We start from the raw sequence: 10,928 nt of genomic DNA, 5'->3' as shown, positions 1-10,928 counted from the left end.
GTGTAGTTCATTTGCTAGAGCTTTGCCAATGTCAAGTATCTCTTCCTTCGACGATGAGAGCGTGTAACTCCTGGATACCGTAGGAGTGCTTTGGGTGTATCAAACGTCACAACGTAACTGGGTGACTATAAAGGTGCACTACAGGTATCTCCGAAAGTATCTATTGTTTTATGCGGATCGAGACTGGGATTTGTCACTCCGTGTAAACGGAGAGGTATCTCTGGGCCCACTCGGTAGGACATCATCATATGCGCAATGTGACCAAGGAGTTGATCACGGGATGATGTGTTACGGAACGAGTAAAGTGACTTGCCGGTAACGAGATTGAACAAGGTATTGGATACCGACGATCGAATCTCGGGCAAGTAACATACCGATAGACAAAGGGAATTGAATACGGGATTGATTAAGTCCTTGACATCGTGGTTCATCCGATGAGATCATCGTGGAACATGTGGGAGCCATCATGGGTATCCAGATCCCGCTGTTGGTTATTGACCGGAGAACGTCTCGGTCATGTCTACATGTCTCCTGAACCCGTAGGGTCTACACACTTAAGGTTCGATGACGCTAGGGTTATAAAGGAAGTTTGTATGTGGTTACCAAATGTTGTTCGGAGTCCCGGATGAGATCCCGGACGTCACGAGGAGTTCCGGAATGGTCCGGAGGTAAAGATTTATATATGGGAAGTCCTATTTTGGCCACCGGAAAATGTTCGGGATTTTTCGGTATTGTACCGGGAAGGTTCTAGAAGGTTCCGGAGTGGGGCCCACCTGCATGGGGGGACCCACATGGACGTGGGTAGTGGGGGCAAGGCCCCACACCCCTGGTCAAGGCGCACCAAGATCCCCCCTTAGAAGGAATAAGATCATATCCCGAAGGGATAAGATCAAGATCCCTAAAAAGGGGGGATAACAATCGGTGGGGAAGGAAATAATGAGATTTCTTTCCTCCCACCTTGGCCAACGCCCTAATGGACTTGGAGGGCAAGAAACCAGCCCCTCCACCCCTATATATAGTGGGGAGGCGCATGGGAGCTATACACGAAGTTCTGGCACAGCCCTACCTCTCTCCCTACTCCTCCTCTCCCATGGTGCTTGGCGAAGCCCTGCTGGATTGCCACGCTCCTCCACCACCACCACGCCGTTGTGCTGCTGTTGGATGGAGTCTTCCTCAACCTCTCCCTCTCTCCTTGCTGGATCAAGGCGTGGGAGACGTCACCGGGTTGTACGTGTGTTGAACGCGGAGGTGCCGTCCGTTCGGCACTAGGATCATCGGTGATTTGAATCACGACGAGTACGACTCCATCAACCCCGTTCACTTGAATGCTTCCGCTTAGCGATCTACAAGGGTATGTAGATGCACTCTCTTTCTACTCGTTGCTGGTCTCTCCATAGATAGATATTGGTGACACGTAGGAAAATTTTGAATTTCTGCTACGTTCCCCAACAGTCGAGGGTTCCAGGGTCGTCGAGGGTTCGAGGGGTGAGGATCGTCGAGGGGTCGAGAGAGGTTTCCTAGTGTTAAAGTATTGAAGAAATCCATGGCTTCATCATTAGCCGGAAGTAACCAGGGCATGACGAAGTCCTCCAAAATTATTTTGGAATGGTGTCCCGGATAGGATAATTTGCCTTTTTGTATGAATTTCAGCAAAGGCCTTCCAAATAATGATATTTGGAAGGTTCTTGCTGAACTTTGTACCAAAAAGCGAATTATCCTATCTAGGACTCCGTTCCAAAATAACTTTGGAGAGCTTCGTACCATCATGCACCTGTTACTTTCGCCTAATGATGAAGACATGGTTTTGTTGAATCCTTTGACACTAGGCAACCTTCCGACCCCTCGGCGATCCTCTCGAACATGAGAGGAAGAAGAGGATAAAAAAAGAAGAGGAAGAAGAAAAAAAAAGAGGAGAAGAAAGAATAGAGGAGTTCTTCTCCTCTATTCTTTCTTCTCCTCTTTTTTTTCTTCTTCTTCCTCTTTTTTTATCGGGAATGAGGGTCGTCGAGGGACATATAGATGTAGTGTCGTCATTGTCGCTATATACCCCCTCCCGATAGCTTCAACACGGGGGGGGGGGTCGAGGCCACTAATTAATATATATGATTCCTTACTATGATTAGGTAGCTAGTTCTATGTTTGGTACTAATATATCCATCTGTCATGTTTGAATAATAATTGCCATGTTGTAAATATTTGTAGAAACTATGGACACCGCCCTAGACGAAGCAAAAGAAGCATTGTTGAGGGACATAATCGCAGAAGGAAGTGATGCCGTCTCGTTGTTTCTCAACGACACCGTTGGTATGGAAGGAGAGGGTGAAGAAGCTGGCTACGGTGACCTAATGCCGGTGCAAGAAGAAGAACATGAGGACGGCTCCCGTGACCCAATGCCGGTGCAAGAAGGAGACCGTGATGACGGCTTCGGTGACCGAACCGAGTCCGGCCAGGTATATATATTAGTTAAGCCTGTGCTGACTAGCTGATTGATGCATTCATTGATTTGGTATGTACACATATTAATTAAGTATTTGTTCTTTTTTCTAGCCCTCCGGATCGAGCACAACTTCGGTAAAGAGATGAGGCCCGAAGAAAAAGTTGAGCTCGGATGAAAAGTTTGAGATCATAGCAATCGCGCCCGACGGCCAACCGATTGAACCCCTCCGGACAAAGAGCGCATTTGTTGCTCAGTGCAGGGTTCTGGTTAGGGACAAGATCCCGATAAGCATCCAACAATGGTTTAAGCCGGCTACAGAAGACCCTGAGGTGTCTTATGTCAATGATATGCAGAAAAATGATCTTTGGACTGAGCTGAAGTCAAATTTCACCCTACCGCTAGAGGATAATCCAGAGAACCCAGTTAAAGAGCAATTAATCAAGTCTTTTGCTCTTAAGAGGATGGCAGAACTATTCAGGAGGTGGAAGAAAGAGCTGAATAAGTTTGTCGAAAATAATGAGACACCAGAATTCAAGGGCAGATATGAGAAGATCGGAGATCACTGGCCCGCATTTGTGGCCCACAAGACATCGGAAAAGAGTAAGAAGATGTCGGCGACAAACAAGCAAAATGCTGCGAAGAAGATGCTTCACCATAGCACGGGGTCAGGTGGCTACCTCGTAGCCCGGCCTAAGTGGGCCAAGACTGAGAATGATCTGGTTGATAAAGGGATCGAACCAGAGACAATTAGCTGGCCAGACCATTGCCGAACTTGGTTCTTTGGGGCTGGCGGAACCTTGGACCCTGTAACAGGGAAGTGCATTTGGACGAACGATCAAATGGACGAACGATCAAATGGACATACCAGTCAGGAAGCTTAAGCAGTATATCGAAGCAGCGCAGCAAGGGAAGTTCTTTCCAGACAGAGAGAACGACGAGCTCACAATGGCCCTCGGGAATCCTGAGAACCCTGGACGGACACGAGGCACGCCAGGCTCCATTCCGTGGAAGGTTGGGTTTCCGGACGCAGGCGGTTACAAATCCCATGAGAGGAGGAAAAAAGTGCAGCAGACCCAAATGCAGGCGCTGCAAGCAAGGGTAGACGCGATAGAGGAACGAGAAGCAAATCGCAGCAAACGTACTGCCGAAGCTTCCCCCGAAGCTACCCCGCCATCTCAGCGCAGAAGCAGCGTGGCTTCCACCGAGCTGCTTCATCCGGAGCATGCCTTGATGGCTCCTGCCAGCTATCCCGTGGATGCTATCACGGAGTCTCAAAATTGCCACCTTATGATGCAATGGATGAATTTGAAGGTCAAGGCGACTGTTGGCTCTGTTTATCCTATTGAAGCCGGCGCAACTTTTCACTGCCAGCCGATTCCAGAAGGATATGCTAGGGTGATGATGGATGAAATAATGGAGGGATTTGAGGACCTCCAGCTTGACCACCCTACCGGTGAAGGGGAGACTCGGTTGGGGTCTGCTCTGAAGACTCCATGCCTATGGCGGAAGGAGCTCATCAACCTTTCGAACTGGACGCCTCCGCCTCGTCCTCCTCCTCCGGCGAGTCAGGGCACTCTGCCTCCTCCATCGCCTCCTCCTCCGGCAAGTGACGATCAGGGCCCTCGGTCGGCTCCTTCTCCGGCGCGTGGCGGCACTCCGCCTGCGCCGGCGTGCCCGAGCAGCCAGCCTCTTTCTTCTCCGCCTCGTTAGCAAGGGCGGAACAGACCCGCCGCCGCTCCAGCAGCTGCTCCGGCACGTCGTAGTCCTTATCCTCTGCCTCATAAGCAAGTAAAGAAGACAACCGCTTCGTCTGCTCGGTCGGCGTCTAGCAGTACAACCAGAGGCGGGAGGACATACAGATTCGGTCCTTCTCTGAAGAGTCCACAGAAGTTACCATACGAGAGGACCCCGGAGGAGAACGCGAAGATCGCACGAACCAAAGTGGATGACTGGTTTCAAGGGTTGAGAGCAAAGAGACATCCACCTCCGGAGGAGAAGGTAGATCTGGTGAAAGTGAAGCGCACTCTGGCTGCCCTGGCAAAACCACCCAAGTCTCCGCCGAAAGGCAACTATGAGCGCATTATTGCAAAGACATGGGCCGAAGCGAAGCGGTCGGGAAGTACAGTCAGTGATCAAAGGCTGAAAGAACGACGAGCAGCTGGGAAACAAATTGCCCAGCTCGGCGAACAAGTGAAGCAATCGCGCCCCCCCTCAAGGTGCCTAGCGACATCGTCGATCCGAGGATGGTGCCCGGTTATGGCAATGTTGATGATTACTGCCCGAGGATGTACATTATGATCCCATGGAGGTGCAGATACACAGATACGAGTACGGGAAGCCTCTCGTCAAAGATGAAAAATCTTTAACAACGATGATGCAAAGATTACATGATTGGTACTTGAAAATCTGCAGAGAGTCTGGGGGGAGGAGTACTTTGTATGCGAGAGTTAAACCGGAGCATGACCTCGTTGAAATTGAACTGTTGCCTATTCCATTTGAGGAGTTCTATCAGTTTTTCAATCAATTGGCCCTCGATAAAACAACGATCACCTGCTACTGTCTGTAAGTACTACTACTTCTGTCATTAAGTCTCTCTATATAGCTCATCTCTTTGATTGCATGTATTTATAATTATCCTCACTATATTATGCAGAATGAAGATCGCCGAATTGAAGAAAAGACAAATCGGTGATATTGGGTTCGTTAACACATATCTCATAGATGCAACTGAGGTTGAACATCGCCCCGGAGATACCGAGGCCAACTTGCTACGATCATTCAAAAAAATGAAAACAAAGATATAATACTCTTCCCTTACAACTTCAAGTGAGTGTTACTGTCTTTTGCATATTCGGTTTCCCTTATATATTAGTCCAGGTTATAGTAATATAATTGATGAGTTATGCATGCGTGTGCAGTTTCCACTATATTCTCCTAGAACTTAGGCTTGAGCAGGGAGTAGTGACCGTCTTGGACTCTAAACGAAAAGATCCCCAGGAGTATGCAGACATGACTGAAATCCTCAAGAAGTAAGTTAAATCGATCATTATCCACCATATCAGCAACTTTGTTCATTTCCTGATATCAAGTAATTGTTTTCTTTGTCCAGCAGGGTTTGGACAAAATTCACCAGAAAAGTTTCGGGACTGCCGAAGGAGCTGGAATTTAGACACCCGAAAGTAAGTACTATAGTAGCATGTTCCGCGCATCTCCTAGTGATTCAAGCGCTAGTTTCATCAATACCATTTAGCATTCTTGCTTATCAGTTTGATTGACCTCTATTTCTTGTAAAGTGGTTGTGGCAGGAACAAGGGAATGATTTCTGTGGATACTACGTCTGCGAGTCCATCCACCACACGACCTGTGAGCGGGGCGGGTACTCTGACGAACAATATGAAGTACGTAAATAACAACATTCACAATTTTATTTTATTATCATCATTTGTATTGAGTTTCATTCATTCATATATATATATATATGTATTGACCCCCTTCTTTAAATTAGATGTTTCGGAAGCGGGATGAACTCCTAGCACCAGCTCGCATGCGAGCAATTCAAGAGGAATTGGCGGCATTCTTTCTTGACCACGTGATCGCTGAAGACGGAGAATACTATGTGGACCATGAGTCCGTATGATTATATTTGTAAGAGATAATTATTGTATATATGTACCCGGTAGTGTCGGATAGATATACGAGAACTTGTTGTTCGACCAATCTCTTGGAGAAGGAGAGGTGGTCGATATCACTTCTCTCTGTATGCATATATGTTCATGACGATTTTCCGTTTCCTTCATTTGCTTACTAGCTAGCTAGCGTGTCTAGTCCTCTCTATATGTATGTATAGTACGTAGCGTCGATCAAGCACGGACATAAGAGAGGACACTTCTCTCTATTAATTATAGCTAGCTAACACAATATATGAAACACCTAAATTAACCCCCCAAAACCCCCAAAACCCCCCCTTTCAAAAAAACAAAAACCCAGCCACAGAAATGCTGACGCGTGGATGCCTATTGGTCCCGGTTGGTGCCACCAACCGGGACCAAAGGGTCTCCTGCCTGGGCTCCGCGCACAGGCCACGTGGAGGCCCATCAGTCCCGGTTCTGGATTGAACCGGGACTAAAGGGACAGGGCATTAGTACCGACACTTTAGTCCCGGTTCAGGAACCGAGACTAAAGGCCCTTACGAACCGGGACAACAGGCCCTTTTTCTACCAGTGAATGATCTCCTATTTTAGCAGAAATAACAGGCACGCCTACTACAGGTCTATGTTTATCTTTATCACAAGGTTTAGCAATTCTAGCAGTTTCACCTTCGAACTGAATAACATGCCCATCAATATTATCAGACAAGAGATCTTTAACAATAGCAATATTAGGTTCTACTTTAACTTGCTCAGGAGGTGTATAAGTTCTAATATTGCTTTTACGAACAACAGTTGAAGCTTTAGCATGATCCTCTATTCTAACAGGGAAAGGTGGTTTCTCAATATAAGAAGTAGGAACAATAGGATCATTATAAGTGACAGTATTTTCTTCAACTTTAATAGGTGCAACTACTTTTACTTCTATGGAAGGATGATATTTAAACCACTTCTCCTTAGGGAGATCAACATAAGTAGCAAAAGATTCACAGAAAGAAGCTACTATCTCAGAGTCAAGTCCATATTTAGTGCTAAACTTACGGAAAATATCGGTATCCATAAAAGATTAACACAATCAAACTTAGGTGTCATACCTGACTCCTTACCTTCGTCGAGGTCCCAATCTTCAGAGTTGCGTTTAATTCTATCCAATAAATTCCATCTGAATTCAATAGTCTTCATCATAAAAGAGCCAACACAAGAAGTATCGAGCATGGTGCGATTGTTATCAGAAAGCCGAGCATATAAATTTTGAATAATCATTTCTCTTGAGAGCTCATGATTGGGGAATGGATATAACATTGATTTAAGCCTCCCCCAAGCTTGAGCGATGCTTTCTCCTTCGTGAGGCCAGAAATTATATATATATAATTACGATCACGATAAACAAGATGCATAGGGTAATACTTTCGATGAAATTCTAGCTTCAATCTTTTATATTCCCATGATCTCATATCATCACATAGCCTATACCATATCAATGCGTCTCCCTTCAAAGATAAAAGGAAGACCTTCTTCTTAGCAACATTATCGGGTATACCTGCAAGCTTAAATAATCCACAAACTTCATCCACATATATTAAGTGCTCATCAGGATGCTTTGTTCCATCTCTTGTAAAAGGGTTAGCTAGCAGTCTTTCCATCATACCCAAAGGAAATTTAAAAGGAGTTTCATTTTCAATAGGTTCAGTAGGTTGAGGAGCAACTCTTTGCTCAACTGGACGGGGTGAAGATACCCCGAACAAGCCCCTCAGAGAATTACTTTCCATAGTAACAAGTGACAGTAAATTTCAGCACACTATATAAATTTTTCCTTACCAAATTCCACCTACCAAAGGCGCTACACTCCCCGGCAACGGCGCTAGAAAAGAGTCTTGATGACCCACAAGTATATGAGATCTATCATAGTCTTTTCGATAAGTAAGAGTGTCGAACCCAACGAGGAGCAGAAGGAAATGATAAGCGGTTTTCAGCAAGGTATTCTCTGCAAGTACTGAAATAAGTGGTAACATATAGTTTTTTGATAAGATAGATTGTAACGAGCAACAAATAACAAAAGTAAATAAAGTGCAGCAAGGTGGCCCAATCCTTTTGTAGCAAAAGACAAGCCGGAACAAACTCTTATAATAGGAAAAGCGCTCCCGAGGACACATGGGAATATCGTCAAGCTAGTTTTCATCACGTTCATATGATTCGCGTTCGATACTTTGATAATTTAATATGTGGGTGGACCGGTGCTTGGGTGCCATTCTTACTTGAACAAACATCCCACTTATGATTAACCTCTATTGCAAGCATCCGCAACTACAACAAAAGTATTAAGGTAAACCTAACCATAGCATGAAACATATGGATCCAAATCAGCCCCTTACGAAGCAACGCATAAACTAGGGTTTAAGCTTCTGTCACTCTAGCAACCCATCATCTACTTATTACTTCTCAATGCCTTCCTCTAGGCCCAAATAATGGTGAAGTGTTATGTAGTCGACGTTCACATAACACCACTAGAGGCTAGACAACATACATCTTATCAAAATATCAAACGAATACCAAATTCACATGACTACTCATAGCAAGACTTCTCCCTTGTCCTCAGGAACGAACGTAATTACTCACAAAGCATATTCATGTTCATAATCAAAGGGGTAATAATATGCATATAGGATCTGAACATATGATCTTCCACCAAATAAACCAACTAACATCAACTACAAGGAGTAATCAACACTACTAGCAACCTACTAGCACCAATCCCGGACTTTGAGACAAGAATTGGATACAAGAGATGAACTAGGGTTTGGAGATGAGATGGTGCTGGTGAGGATGTTGATGGAGATTGCCCTCTCCCGGTGATAGGAGCGTTGGTGATGACGATGGTGATGATTTCCCCCTCTCGAAGGGAAGTTTCCCTGGCAGAATAGCTCTGCCGGAGCTCTAGATTGGATCCGCCAAGGTTCCGTCTTGTGGCGGTGGAGTCTCGTCCCGAAAAGTTCCTTCTTATTTTTTTCTCATCGAAAGACTTCATATAGGAGAAGATGGGCGTCGGAGAGCCACCAGGGGGCCCACGAGGTAGGGGGCGCACCCTAGGGGGGGCGCCCCTACCCTCGTGTGCAGGGTGTGGGCCCCCTGGCCTTCATCTTTGGCGAGGATTTTTCTTTATTTATTTTAAGACGTTCCGTGGAGTTTCAGGACTTTTGGAGTTGCGCAGAATAGGTCTCTAATATTTGCTCCTTTTCTAGCCCAGAATTCCAGCTACCGGCATTCTCCCTCCTTATGTAAACCTTGTAAAATAAAAGAGAATAGCCATAAGTATTGTGACATAAAATGAAATAACAGTTCATAATGCAATAAATATTGATATAAAAGCATGATGCAAAATAGACGTATCACCGTGCCTTTTTCAGAAAGAAAAAAAACCGTTCTCCCGATTTGGTTTTTTTGTCCATTTTTTTTGTGAAAAAAGTTCGTCAAAATCTATCAACATGTGATTTAGTTTTGAAAATCTCGACGCGAGGAATCCGACGATGAAAACGATTCGAGATTTGGCGCATGGTTTAAGAGATAAACTGTTTTAAATAAATGGATTTACGTAAAAAGGGAAAACTCTCAGGTTGCAACAAGTGGCACACATGTAGCACGCCATTTGTCGCAACCTGTAGAGGTGGGAGTTATCTTTGCAAGGAGTACTCCTCAATTAATGATTTTGGATGGGGTGTGTATGTTTTTCTACTTTGTCTAAAAAAATGTATGTCTCTACTAGGGGTAAACCCATGCTTTATTCATCGGAACCATAGTTTGTGAGATACAAATTGGATTATGGGGTTGAGTAAGTCACACATGGCTCCCGCGATCTAAAGAAAGGATAATTTTAGCTAAACAAGGACCGAGCATACCGGCATCGACTGCCCTAGGCAATGTCGTTCACCACCTCTTTTTTCTGTTTGAAGTGATTATGAAGCTTTTTTTAGCATCAGTACAGACACAAGCGCTCATATAGACTGAGCCGGCATATCATCTTGAGATTTACGAAGCCACTATCCTAGGGCAGTCGACGGGAACGTCTCCTCCCACTGAAAGCGCATCGCCGAAAATCCTGAAATAAATTCAGGAATAATGCAAACCATCAGGATTTGAACCCTAATGGGTTGGGGATACCACTGTCCACCTAACCATCTCAACCACGGATTGGTTCTCGTGATTATGAAGCTTTTGAGACCTAAATCTTCTATCAAATAGAGTGCTTCCCGGCACATGATTGCTTTAAGTGTGGTGGCTTCGTGGAGTCCCTTAATAATGAAAGGCAAGCTTCCCAAGAAATTTTCATGTTGGTCACAGCACACTGCAGCAGCAGATCCCCTGGAGTTTGAAACACCCGCGTCACACATGGGTTTTTGCATATCCCATTGGCGGAGCCCTGGGTTGGCTGGTGCTTCCTGTTCTCCTAGGGGCACACCCTTGTCGATGATCGTCGACCTTTGTTCTTTTAATATCTTGAGCTCAGTGATAAAAACGGCTGATGAACGATGTGTTGTGTGAGGGCTTTGGAATTCCTTTTAGCCGACCAGGTGGCCCATACAGCGATCGCAAGCTTCACAATGGGATAAAATATGTAACATTGAGAGCAACAACTGTTTTGCACTAGATTTGCTTCGAGGGGCATGTATGTAGGCACTTCCTATTTACCACGCAAGTCGCTGGGTAGCGAACACTCGCATAATCGGTGATTGCTATGCTCTATATCGTGCCGGCTCAAGTAGGTGGGAGACTCTATTCTGGAGATTTTCGTGTTATTTTCTTTCTGTTTTTTATTTTTATTTTTTCCTTCTATTTTTATTTTTATTTGT

The sequence above is a fragment of the Triticum dicoccoides genome, chromosome 3A (assembly GCF_002162155.2).
Source record: "Triticum dicoccoides isolate Atlit2015 ecotype Zavitan chromosome 3A, WEW_v2.0, whole genome shotgun sequence".
NCBI classification, from domain to species: domain Eukaryota; kingdom Viridiplantae; phylum Streptophyta; class Magnoliopsida; order Poales; family Poaceae; genus Triticum; species Triticum dicoccoides.
This window is presented reverse-complemented; position numbering follows the sequence as displayed.